The sequence below is a fragment of the Chinchilla lanigera genome, unplaced genomic scaffold (assembly GCF_000276665.1).
Source record: "Chinchilla lanigera isolate Chin_1 unplaced genomic scaffold, ChiLan1.0 scaffold00056, whole genome shotgun sequence".
Lineage (NCBI taxonomy): Eukaryota > Metazoa > Chordata > Mammalia > Rodentia > Chinchillidae > Chinchilla > Chinchilla lanigera.
In genome coordinates, this window is record NW_004955457.1 from 7,715,790 (window position 1) to 7,728,949 (window position 13,160).

The following is a 13,160-nucleotide window of genomic DNA, read 5'->3' on the forward strand; positions in this document are numbered from 1 at the left end:
AAAAATAAGCATTTTAATAACAATAAAGTCAAGATTCCTACTGACACCTCTCCTGGAATTGGCCCTTGGGAAGCCCAGGCAAGGCCAGTGTGGGATCTCCCCACAGTGAGATGGCCACTATAATTAGCTTTTTGGAAGTTTAGGGCTGAATCCTAGGAGAAGAAAAGGGAGGCAAGAGCAGAAGAAGTCCTTTGTAATGGTGGATACATTGTGTCAACTTGAGAAATCTAGAAGCTTAACTAAGTAACTCAGGAGTTTTACATTGTAGGGTGTACAGGACATACCCTTACTGCTCTAAGATGTTCATTGTGATAACTTGAGAAATTTAGAAGTTTAAATAAGTGACTCAGCAGGAGGCCAGAGTCCTCACTTTGTAAACATCCTGAGCCTGTGCAAGAGGAGGGCAGTAGATGGTGTGAGTGCTACACTCACCCTAGGATGGGTAGCCTGCATACAATATAAGGGAGGAAAGGCAACTTGTCCTTTTGCTCTTGTTGCTTTTACTGTCTTCTGCCACCATCTTGAACTGTTCCCTTGTGCCATGACATTCTGCCTTGGAGCAAGCTAATTGTGGACTGAAACCCCCACAAAATGTGAGCTATATAAACTTTGGATGTCAGGTATTTTGTCCCAGCAATGAGAGAAAAGTAACCAAGACACCCTTCAATACTGGAGTGAAGGGAAGTCACTGGGGACTTCAGTGCACTTACAGTTTCATTTGTTTGATTTTTGAAAGAGAACCATAGCGGTAATATTACATAAGGAATTTTAAAAAATAAGGTTATCTTTCCTTAATGTAAAGACCAGAGGTGGTTCTTTAGCTTTGGTGAAAGCACATTTTAATTATTTACACTTCACTAGAGAAAGGGCAATCTTGTGGAACCAGAGAACTATAACAATGGAAAGGTTTTAGCTCTCATGAATTTAGTGGCTCCCAACCCAAGGTATCTATGATTCAGTTGAAGGATGCTGACATTGTTGAAACTGAATCAGTGGTATGAAGTCCAGATATTTGCATTTTCAAAGGTCCCCAGTGGATTCTGATGTCTGGTGTGGATTGATAAGCCCCGATCTCTTTGATTCATTGATTTTCATCTCTTTTGTATCCTTTAGCCTGCCACAGAACCTAGAGCCATTTTACTTTGCTTTATGGCTTCATCAAAGGTCTTTATGAAAAAATGGTTCCATTTCTAAGGCTTAAATAGTGAGGTTCACTGATATAGTCTAATAAGTATCCAGGCATTCTTCTTTCTCCAGCTGGATGTATTGGTCAGAGGGATCATTTGGCAGTAAACCCATGGAAAGACTGAAATACACAACAGCTGTTCCAATTTGTCCAGAGCAGGTGCCAGAGCAAGATGCCCATCACATCAATCTCTGAGAAAGGAAGTGGAAGTAGGATTGGGTGGAGAAAGATTAGCAAACTTGAGCTGATGCCAGCCCACCAGGCCTTGGTCAACCGAGCTGTGGGTGGTAGAGGGAGTACTGGCCATCGGCATTGGCCCTAGTGGCATCTCCCCGAGGCAAGGGTTGTGGGTTGTTTGGAGCAGAGTGCCACACAGGTGGGAGTGTCCTTATAACTCAGGAAACCCTAAAGTAGCCGATGGCTGAGAATGTCTAGTACTTGTACACCCCTCACCAAGCACTTCCTTAGGAAAGCAGCTGGGTGTAGCTCTGGGTCTGCAGTACAGAGATGTAAATAAGTGGAGGGAGGGTGCAGGGAATGTCTAGGGTCTGATAACTGATGATTCAAGAAGAGGAAGGGGGTCATGGGGGAACAGCATAAGCATCCTAAAGCAAGCTCTTAACAGTGGAATGGAAAAAGGAGCTAGACTGAAGGAGCAGAAAAAGGTGGCACAAGTTAGAGAAGAAACAATACACCTCTTGTCTTAGTCCATTGTGTGTTTTTATAACAAAATACCTAAGGCTGGATGAAGGTTTATTTAGCTCACAGGATGCTGCTGTCATTTGTCAAAGGCCCCTTTGTTTGTGCTGTGACATGGCCCCGAAGAAGGAGGAAGCGGGCACATCCAAAGAGGATGACCACTTGGTGGTACAGGAAGCAAGAACGCAAGGAGGGACCAGGCTTATTCTTTTGTAACAACTTGCTGTCCCAGGAGCTAATCCACTCCTGTGAGACACAACTCATTCCATGAGACCAACAATAATCTTTCCAGAAAGTGGTCATGACCCAGTCATCTCCCACCAATGTCCCCCAAAGGCCCCACCACCTGTCACCATTGCTACTCTGTGCACCAAGCTTCCAGCACTTGAACTTTTGGGAGATAAGCCACACTCACAAATAGAATGTCTTATATTGGGAAATCTCAGATGGTTGTCTATCCTCATCTGTCTATTAAGGGTAAAAAAGGGAATTTTAGGACTAAGGTGGGATTAGATAACTTTATAAAGGATACCCTCTATCTAGACCTTTGTCCCACAGCAGACTACCTTTAGTATAAAGGAGTTTTGGTAGATGCAAGTCAGATTCAACCTACATTTATTGAGCACCTAGGATCTGCCACTGTTATGGCTTGTATCTAGATGTTACCTCAAGACTTCATGCACCCATGAGTGAGATTTTCAGAGGTGGTTGGATCTAGAGTTTATCATATTGGGATTAAGGGTGTGTGGTACTGGATTAGTTCACTAATTGGTTCATCATAGTTCTGAGTGTGGATAATGGAAAGGTCCACCATGGGGGTGGGTGGCACCACCCAAAAGGATTATAGCCTGGAAGGGATAAAAGGGAAAGGGAGGTTTGCTCCTGCTTGCTGCCTCCTGCCTGCCATATCATGGACTGTTTCTCTTCTGTGGTGCTTCTTTTTCATGCTACCTTGACTTGGAGCCAACTATGAACTAAAACATCTATAAACTGAAATAAACCTTTTATCCTTTAACTTGTGGGTATTAAATATTTTGTCCCAGCAATGAGAAAGTAACCAAAGCAGTTACCTTCTGTGCCAGGCAGGTATTTTTGTGTATAGCTCTGCATGACTATATTCTCATCTTAGTCACCTTGTCATGAAAATTACCTTTTAAGTGCTTGTCTTTCAATTTTCAATTTTCCTACTTATTTATTTTAAAAGTAAAGGCAGAGGATATCATTTTCTGAAATGAAAACAGTGGAATCCCTAGACTCTTGCTAGTAACATGGCAGAGAAGCTCCTTTTTTTAAAAGGATGCTTTGTTATCTCCAGTTTAATTATACTTGTAAAATAAATATTTATGAACAAGAATGCCTTTAGTTATGGTGTTAATTTTAAGAGACGGTGCTCAGTCCTTTTATTTTGGTTGAGTAGATTAGATGTGGATTAGTGAATTAATGCTGGGTTAATTATCACAAGACTGGTAATTTGTGTCGCCCCTGATGACAAACAGACTAGAACAAGTCAACACGAGCTGTTTTCAGCTATCAAACACAATGCTCAATAACAAACTTTTACAGCAAACTTTAACATATGTAGTTTACCAAAACAAGCATTTATAGTTTCAAGGTTATAAGACAATAGCTCTTAAAACTGTTAAAACAAACTTTTTATTATAGTTACAAACATTCTGGCAGAAAGAAACAGGCTGAGACTCATCTTTAAGATACAATCGATTGGTTTGACTTAAATTATGGCAACTGATATGTAAATATTCAACAACAATTTTCTTAGCTATCCATCAAGATGTACTTTCTAACCAAAAGATATGTCTACTTAAACTATGTTGACTGTTTTCTAAATGTTTGAGGTTTCGCATAAGCTTGTTCACTGAAGCTTGTAACTTCTGGTTTTAGTTATATTTTCTAGCGAGAAGTATATGAAAGAATGTGGATCCTATTAGTTTCTGTGGCCAAGCTGATGAGACTTTTGATGTGAACAAGTCATCTGATATCCATATTTTCTTTTTTTGACACAAACACAGACATCTAGAAGTAGCACTCCGGCTAATGGTCTTATGCAAAGGCACATCCTGGATAAAGGTTGAGAGGGGCTGTGTGCCCCCAGAGTTGATCACTATCATGTTTGTGAACAGCCAGGGAAAGTGAGGGCCAGGAACAGAGCTGGAAAGATGGTTGGTACTGGAGAACCTTCTTCCTTTAGCTTCCAGATCAGGTATAAAGGCAGGAAAGTAGGAATGGTCATCAGCGATACTATCTTTTGGGGCTGGGGATTTAGCTCAGCGGCAAAGCACCTGCCTGGCAAGCGCAAGGTCGTGAGTTCGGTTCCTGGTACTGGAGAAAAACCAAAAAAAAAAAAAAAAAAAAAAAGAGATACTATCTTTTGCTCTTAAATGAAAACTAGAGCGGAGGAGGGGGCAGGTAGAGACAGGACCACATTATGACTTTCATTGGCCCTGTGTACTATTCCTGCTGTTTCAGTGGCTAAGTTGACCATGCTATCCAGGTGTGGCTTCAGAATTCTGAGTTCTAAGTGCTTAGTCCCACAGTGTATTAGTTAGATTTCCCCACACTGGGACATGATACCCTACATCCACAACATAAAGGAAACACATTTAATTTGGCTCAGTGTTTCAGGGGATTAAGTCCATGGTTGATTGGCTCCATGGGAGAAACATGGCAGAAGGGCATGGCAAAGCAAAGGTGTTCAGTTCATGGTGGCCAAGAAGTACAGCAGGGGGACAGTATGACAGAGAAAAAGGAATGAGGGACCAGGTATGGTACCCAAGGTCACACCTCCACGACCCATCCAGACACACCCAGAAGTGTGCTTTACAAACCCCTTCAGTAGCTTGCAAGCCAATCAAGTTGACACAATTAAGCTTAACAACCACACACAAGACCAGCATGCAAAATAAGAGGACCACACCATTACTCTGGTTGACAGTAAATTTGTCCACTTTTCACCTCTACAAGAAAATTAAAAAATAAAAAACAAGAGATAATCATCAAGGAGTTGAAGAAGAATGTCTTGTGGGATAGCTCATCACCACAGTAGCTGTTTGTGAAATTGTGACAGTTAAGCTTGAGGGAGGGGAAGTAGGTAGGTTCAAGGGATCCAGCATTTGGAGAACCTGCTATTTTAGACAATTAGGAGACCCCAGGGAGACACATACCCTTAATTCAAAACCCATAACTTTTTGAGTGCTGACAAGATGTTAAAAAAATTTTAGATTTCAGAGCATTTTGGACTTTTTGCATTAGGGGTGCTCACTTGATAAGGTCTATGCAAATATCCCTAAATCTGAAAAGGTGAAATCTGAAGTATTTCTGATTCCAAGCATTTTCAGTTAAGGGATATTCAATCTGTAAAAAAGTTAAGAAAGGGCTGACATTGCTGCTCACCTGCCATAGCTCTTTATTCCACCCATATCTCTTCAGAATAAAGCCCTGAACTCTGCATTTCCCCTTCACACGCCACTGGTAAAGTAAATTCTCCATTTGAGGCTGGCCTTTTAACATTGGTTGCGACACTACTGCTGAATATACAAAAAACAGAATGAGAAGCCTCCTTAGGACCTTGAGGAATCTATTTAATTTGTGATGGTTTGCATTTTGTTTGTGGGAGGAATAAAAACACAACCAGCCCTAGAAAATAACTACTTCATCATATCTTGTAATGCATTCCACTGAGGGTTAGAAATATGGCTTCAAACTGCCTGAGCACAAGCTTTGAGGTGGTTCGTACTGAAGTCAGTGGAAAATTTCAACATGTGAGAATTATAGTATTAGATCCTTTAAAACAACAACACATGCACACACAGCCCCCCGCATTTCTAAGTATCTGGAAATCCTGATCATGCATCTGAAAAGCAGGAAGTCATGACCTCCTGCATCAATTGTGCCAGCATCTATGCACGTGGTATGTATTTTTTTAATGCTACAAAATAGTTTGGTCTTAGCTTGCTCCGTCTTATTCTCTGAGAGGGTTTTTTTTTTAACTGTTTAGAAAGTTTTATTCCAATCTACGTGAATATAGATGCTTAAGTCAATATTAGCGAAGAGAAATGATTAAAACTGGGTGCCCAAGTGAGGCTTATTCCAGGAATGTAAGGCTATTTCAGTTCTTTATCATTGTTTTAACAGAGAGTAAAAAATAATTAAAAAAAATAGATATGATACAGAATTTCACAAAACAAGATGATAGGAATTCAACAATGGTTGTTATATTTCATATTGTTGTCTTCAAATTAGTTGTTCAGATTACCAGATGTAAGCACACAAAATTGGTAAAAAATTACAAAGAAGAAAAAAAATAAACATTAGCTGTTCCTTTCAATAGGCCAGTAGAAATCAGCAGTACAATTATCCCAGCTATCCTGTGTATATACATATATATTTTCTCCCCTTCCTTTGTTCTTTCTATTCTCTTTTCCATCATCCCAGGAGGGTTTCTTTTTAATTGTTAATTTTTAAAAGTCCTGCTTTAAATCAAAGTGATATACAGGGGGTAGATGGCTTGAATTCTTTTTAGAAGTTAGCATAGAATATGGTAATAACTCACTTTGGATTTTTGTGCAACAGCTAATAGGAAAGAATCAGAACAGTTAATGCTTAATTGTTTGATCACTATTGCATACCTCTATCTGGTAATCTGAGCAACGACTTTGAAGATAACAATATGTAATATAACAACCATTGTTAATTTCCTATCACCTTGTCTTGAAATTTTGTATCTTTTTATTGTTTTTTATTGTTTTGGTTTTGGTTTTCTTCTTTAAAATAAAAATTTGAAAAATTTTTCTGTTTTTTCTTGTTCCTTCATTCTCACCTCCGTTTTCCTTTCTGTGTTACTTAATGGCTCACACCTAAGACTAACACAGACTCTAGATTTCTTATGCATTCTTTTCTCAAGCAGCAGCTGTGTAAGTCTTCTTTTAGCCTAAAATGTCTTTCAATCTGGAAATGGGTTGGGTGAAAAGCTAAAAAGGTGCTAATTTTCAATGGGTGACCATGCTGGTCTGCTCACCTTCATGCTGTACAGATGGCCCAATACTTTCCCCTAAGTTCCCCTGACTTGGAATTGCTCTGCCTAATAAGACCCATATTTATCTATGTAAAACTTTTTTTCTTACAAAATCCATGGTTTCCATTTGGCAAGAGTCTGAGTGCGGGTGGTGAGGGGCAGAGATGGAAGGCCATGGAATGGACCCCCACTGCACGGGGCAAGGTGAGAGGTCACTAGAGGGCACAGTGATGGAACGAGCATCGATCCAAATCATGGTAGAGGTTGCAGGGGAGGGGTTTGTGGTACTGCGAGGATTCCAGTGCAGACTGCACCAGCCATGTAATTGAGGTCCCTTAGCAGAGGATGCTGTGCAACAATGCCAGTGCATGGTCTCCACATGCAGACCTCACATGCAGGTCATCAGCAGCAAATCCTATTAATTCTATGTTATGGTTTGTGTCTGGATGTTCCCCAAAGCCTCATGCAGTCATGGGGTGAGCTTCTAGAGCTTATGATTGATTTACGGTCCAAGGTTGGGATTATGGATGTGTATGCTACACCTGCCCTGGAGCGGGTAGTTTGTACACAGTGTAAGGGAGGGAAAGAGGCTGCTTGCTGCCACTCTTTCCTTTTTGCTCTTGTCACTTGTGCTATCTTCTGCTGCCATCAACTGTTGTCCTCTGCCATGTGCCACTCTGCCTTGGAGCCAGCCGAGTATGGACTGAAACCTTGACAAGCTGTGAGCTAAATAAACCTTTCTTTCCTTAATTTTGAGTGTCAGGTATTTTGTCTCAGCAATGAGAGAAAAGTAACAAGACATTCTATTTCCTAAATATACTTAAGATCTGGGGTTCTCACTACCTCTGCCACTGAGGTAGAGGTGGTCCAATCTGCCCTCTTCTGTTACCTAGATTGTCCAGGTTCCTCCTGTTATCCCTGTTTCTGCCACTGCCACCTTCACTTGCCACAGTGTCAGTCTAGCAGCCAGAATAATCCTTTAGAAAAAACCCATTGATGATTTAAAGTAAAAATTAAAGTCCTCACCAGAGCCTGTGGAGCCCTATACAGGTCTCCCTTATCACTCTTATTTCTGTCATTACATCCTTTTCCTCCCTCTGTCATGATGATGATCCATCTTCTGTTTCCTTTGATTCCAAGCATGTACCCACCTCAGAGCTCAGCTCTCCTCTTTGGCTGGAGCACCTTCCCCCAAAAGAGCTTCACAGCTTGCACCTCAATTTCCTTCAGATTTTAGCTAAAATATCACCTTCCTGGTGAACCTTCCCTGGCCACTTCTTTAAACCTGCTGCTTCAACCTCTCTCTTGCTCTACCACTCTTCCCACCTTTGGTCCAGAGCGTGCACTGCTGATATACTATGCGTTTAACTTTGCAATCATAACTCAACACCTTTTGAGACCCAGTCTTGCATTACTGCGGCTTTCTGACTCTGCTCCTACAGAACCATAGGCCCTTGAATAGGAGCAAATTCTTCAGACCTCAGATCCTCCCATCTCCTACTCTGATGCTTTGAATGAATGAATACTGATCAAGAAGTGCCATTTGATTGTGCCTTTCTCACCTTATATCCTAGCAAAATAATAATGAGAGTAGACAGGTGAATAGATCAAATTCTCAGAATTTTAAAGATAGAACCCAAATCTCTGAGTATTCTTGCAGTATTGCCCCATCTGCCTTTGCTAATTCAAATTTGCTCTCTGAGTGAAGTGCCCAGGGGCTTAGTAAACCTAGGGCTGCCCCTCACAGGGGAAAAGAAGCTTCATTCCTGGTTATTTAGTCCATTCATTACTAGGTTGTTTTAGTCCATGCATTTCACTGACTTCATTGCTCTTTCTTGCTCCATATTCTACTTGATATTAAGCAACTGTAGCCTTTTTACAAATAGGATTTTTAAAATGTGTATGTTGCTGTGTCTCCTAATGGATATTCATTCCTTCCTGACTAACTTAGGTTGAGCTGCCATGACAACATATGACAGACTAGGTGGCTTCAACAATAGCAATCAATTTTCTCACAGTTGTGGAGGCTGGAAGTCAGAGATCGGGATGTAGCCACCACTGAATTTTGGGTGTCTATACTCTTCCTGCATGATTGTATGGTCTTCCCTCAGTGTGTAGTTGCACAGAAAGAGAGGGAAGGAGAGAGATTTATTTTCCTCTCCTTATATCCTCCTCCTCTTATAAGGCCAATAATCCTATCAGATTAGACCCCACCTCCACAGCATCATATGGTTTAGTAGTCAGATAAGGCTCTCACATGAATTTGGGGGAAGACAACTTGGTTCATAACACTGCCCTACTTCAGAATACCCATTATACAGTACCAGGCATTGATGGTGTTAATTTTCTTGTAATTTTAATTTGATCCTAACGCCAAGCTGCCCAGTCTATATATTTTCTTCTTCGCAGAGCATGAATTTCAAGTTACCATTTAAACCCACTTCAAGGAAAGTAATTTATAGATTAGTCTTGCTTTTGCCCCAGTTATCAAGTTTTTACTTTCTTTACTCAAAGTCTGGCTCCTTTTATTTTTGTTGTGAAAGCAGGTCAGTATGAAATCTTGGTGTAGCTTAGATCAGGAGTGTCCCCTGCCTCCAGAGCCTCTTGTGCCCAGGCAGGGCTTGTGGAAGGTGATTGGATCATGCGGTGCTATTACTAAATGTGCTGCTAAGAGGTGGACCTGGTAGGAAGGTGCGTGTCTTTGGGGATGTGGCCTGGAAGGGTGTGGCCCCCTCCTGTGCCCCGCCCTCCTCTCTCTGCCTCCTGGCCGCCATGGTGTGAGCAGCTCTCTTCCCCAGCATGATCTTCCCATCCCCTTTTTGCCTTGGATCCCACTGACTATGCACTGAAAAGGCGAGCCAAAGTAGACCTTGCCTCCTTTAAGTTTTGAGTGTGAGGCACTGTGCTCAGTGACACGAAAGTGACTCAGACAAACCCTCTTTTACCATGTAACATTTTATGTGAATTATGCATTGTCCCACTCCCCCATCCCCGGTTCCTCCATCTTGTCTTCAGTTGCGCAGATACAAATGAGGGTGCTTGCACACAGTCTCGCTCTCTTTTTCTTTCCCCTCACATAGCTTCTTTTTCACAAGCATTTCAGTTTCTCTTTAAAAGCTCCAGAGATGTCTAGACCAAGTGCTGTATCTGGGGAAGTGAGTCATACCACGACACCTGCTTTAGAAAGAGGCTAGAGAGTGTAAGGGATTTGTTCACCATTGTTCAGATTCTGAGCTGCAAAGGGAAAGCCGGAGTCGCGCTGGAGCTCAAGGGTGTCTGGAGGTGAAGAAGCCCTTCCCTCATAAAAAGCAAGATAGCAGGCCATCAGGCCTTTATCTTCTCCTGGTCCTTCCAAGCTGGTCTCTCCCTTCTTTTCTGTCTTTGTCTTCTGGAACACACCTTCCTCGCATTGTGGGAGGCCAAGCATGGCAATGGTGACAGAGCACATGGCCAGGTGTAGCATCGTTGGGTTTAGAAAATAAAAATGCAGAGAAAGTTTGAATTTCAGATATCTGTGAGACATGTTTATGGTAAACAGTATTTGTGTTTCATCTAAAGAGGAAATTTACCTAGAATTCCTGTATTTTACCTGGCCCTTACCCTGATGCCCATACTACAGTTACATGTATGCTATGAATAATGACTACAAGCCTCTGCTGATATTAAGTATGCTTGGAAAAGCAAACAAACAATAAAAACACACTGAGCTTCATTGCTTTATTTACTTTAGTGGCTCTTGACAATAAAGCAGTACCGCAGATATTCTAAAATGTGTATTTTATTTTGCAAACAGACTTATTTATCTTTATCAGCCCAGTTTCTATGACTGTGACCTGACAGCATTTCATAGCTAGCCTAAGAGAACTATGAAACTTCATGGCTTCCTCATTCATGCTGACCTTATGTTTGAATAAACTATTTAATGTCTCTTTGCCTCAGTTTCCTCATCTGCAAAACAGAGATAATCATAATATCTAGCTCATAAAATTGTACTGAGGAGTAAATACAAAGACATGAAATTGGGAGACCATTGATTGTTACACAATAGATATTCAGTAAATAACTACCTTTTTCTTGTCTTGTCATTGTACTTCTGAGATGGACAGCACCACTTCCTGGACCACTGCAAAATATAAGGTTAAATTAATAACACAGATATATCTCAAAGAGATTTTTATTACTTTTTACTATTATACTAGTGTCATCTTAGCCACATTCTTGTTATACTCCCAAATGATGAGTAGTCAGTTAATTGACTTGGTTATTCAACAAGCATTTATTTAGCACCTAATGTATGCCAGACACATGTATTCTTTTTTTTTTTTTTTTTTTTCATGTATTCTTGAAGTTGGAGATACACGGCAAATAGATCAAAGCTGCTCTTTTCTCATGCGAATTACTTCTCATATAGTTATGGAACTGAGGACCAATCATCAAAAATGTAGTCAAATAAATGCATTGATGATGTGAAGTCACCAGCTGAGGCTCATGTTGGAAAACTGAGTATTGATTTTGGTTATATGGAACTCACTGGTGACTTTGATGAGGTTTTTGCTTGTTGTTCAAGGGAAGGCAAAGAAGAAGAGATCGAGAGAGGAATTTTGCTAAAAGGAAGAGCAGCATAATGAGAGGAAGCTGGAAGGAAATTTGAAGTTAAGAGACTTTTTTATTATTATTTTGAAATGGGAGGTGTTATGTTATGGCATGTGTATAGGCTGAAAGGAATGACCAAGTCTAGAGGAAGCGATAAAGCAGAAGATGCTCTGGGACCGAGTGCTTGGATTCCAACAAGCAAGAAGGGGGCGGCCTAGGCGGCACCTGCGACCCTGAACTCTGGAGGGGGGGGGCCCGTATGTTCAGCTGCTGGAGGGGGCGTGGAGCTTTCTCAACTTGATAATGGAAAGATGTGGAAGTTCTTGTCTACCGTCTCAGTGAAATAAGACATAAGACCATAGCGTTCACTTCTCTTATCAATAACTTGATTATTGATAAATTGAAAATAATTGTTGATGAGAAATTATAGCTTCCTATTTATAATTATAGCCTAATTATAGATAATTATAGTTAGCTAATTATAGCTTCCTAATTATAGCTTCCTGCTCACCTCAAATATACTTGGCTATATGCCGTTATCTCCCCAGTCCCTCTGTAGCGAGAGAGACTGACTTACATTAACTGGTACGCTGACAGCTCTCCTCAGCTCTCCAGCCTGCAGTGCTGGTCGTTTGCTAGTTTTCGCTCTCATGCACTTCTCTCCACTGAGATAAACTTCTTCCAGAAGACCTCCTGTCCTGACTAGTCTGTTTCCAATCCCTGCCCCACTGCACAGCCAGACCCGAGTGTGACAGGAACTGACAAACTCTCTGAACTTGTCCCGTTGGATTTGTCTAATGGTCCTTTCCCCGACATAGTTGAGAAAGTCATTGACAGAAATGGACCATTTACCGTGAACCTGAGCAGGGGTATAAGTGGTGACAGATGAAATAGGGCTGGAAAGAAAGCTGGGAAATTCAGGATGCCTATGACAGGCCCAAGAAGATCGCCACTTTGAAAATCAGAGACAAAGTGGATGCTATTGGTTCCTGCAGCCCTCATCATCTGGCTGGGTGAATAAGAAAGCCAAGTTCCCTGATTTCTAGCTCCCACCCTACACGAGCAGAGAAGCTGCTCAGGATGGCCTGGAGGTCACGGGTGGCTTTCCACAGTTCACCCCAGGGCTGAGCACTGAGTTCTCTTTCTAAGGATAGGAAGATTGTGGTGGGGGGGAGGCTACTTAAAATTGTGCAGCCATTTAGAAATTCTATCCTGCTGTCAGAATTCATGTTAAAGAAAGCTCTCCAAACAGAAGAATCATACCTTAGGAATATTTTTGGATTCCATAATTAACACCCAATGCAAGCATGATATAAATTCAGAATTACCCTTGAAGGGCCCTAGCATCACCCATGAAATGCCTCTGTATTCTAATTTCCTTTCATGCTGAAATTTGAAAATCATTGCACTATATTAAAGGGAAAAAAGCAGAAAGGCTATTTGGGTGCAGATGTCTGGTATTCAGACCATTTTGCTTTTAAAATAGATATCAAATCCCTACCTTTAAATGAGCTCTGGGTAGAGCATTCTAAACACCTTTGTTGGACCACAAGTTTTGCTTCATTCTCCTTTAACATTAAGCTTTGGAAACCTTTATAGATAGTAAAGGATGTGTTTGTCATTGATTGTTTGGTTTTTTTTTTTTTGGTTTTT

General features: G+C 41.1%; 1 long non-coding RNA gene across 1 annotated transcript in view; it reads right to left on the reverse strand.

The window, feature by feature from the left end:
- Positions 1-9,868: 9,868 nt before the first annotated feature.
- Positions 9,869-13,160, reverse strand: part of LOC106149905 — a 21,678-nt gene continuing 18,386 nt past the window's right edge. Inside the window, exons 2-3 of the long non-coding RNA XR_001236376.1 lie at positions 10,982-11,037; positions 9,869-10,313 (exon numbers count right to left, since the gene is read on the reverse strand). This is a non-coding gene — a long non-coding RNA (uncharacterized LOC106149905). The remainder of the gene's footprint in view (positions 10,314-10,981; positions 11,038-13,160) is intronic.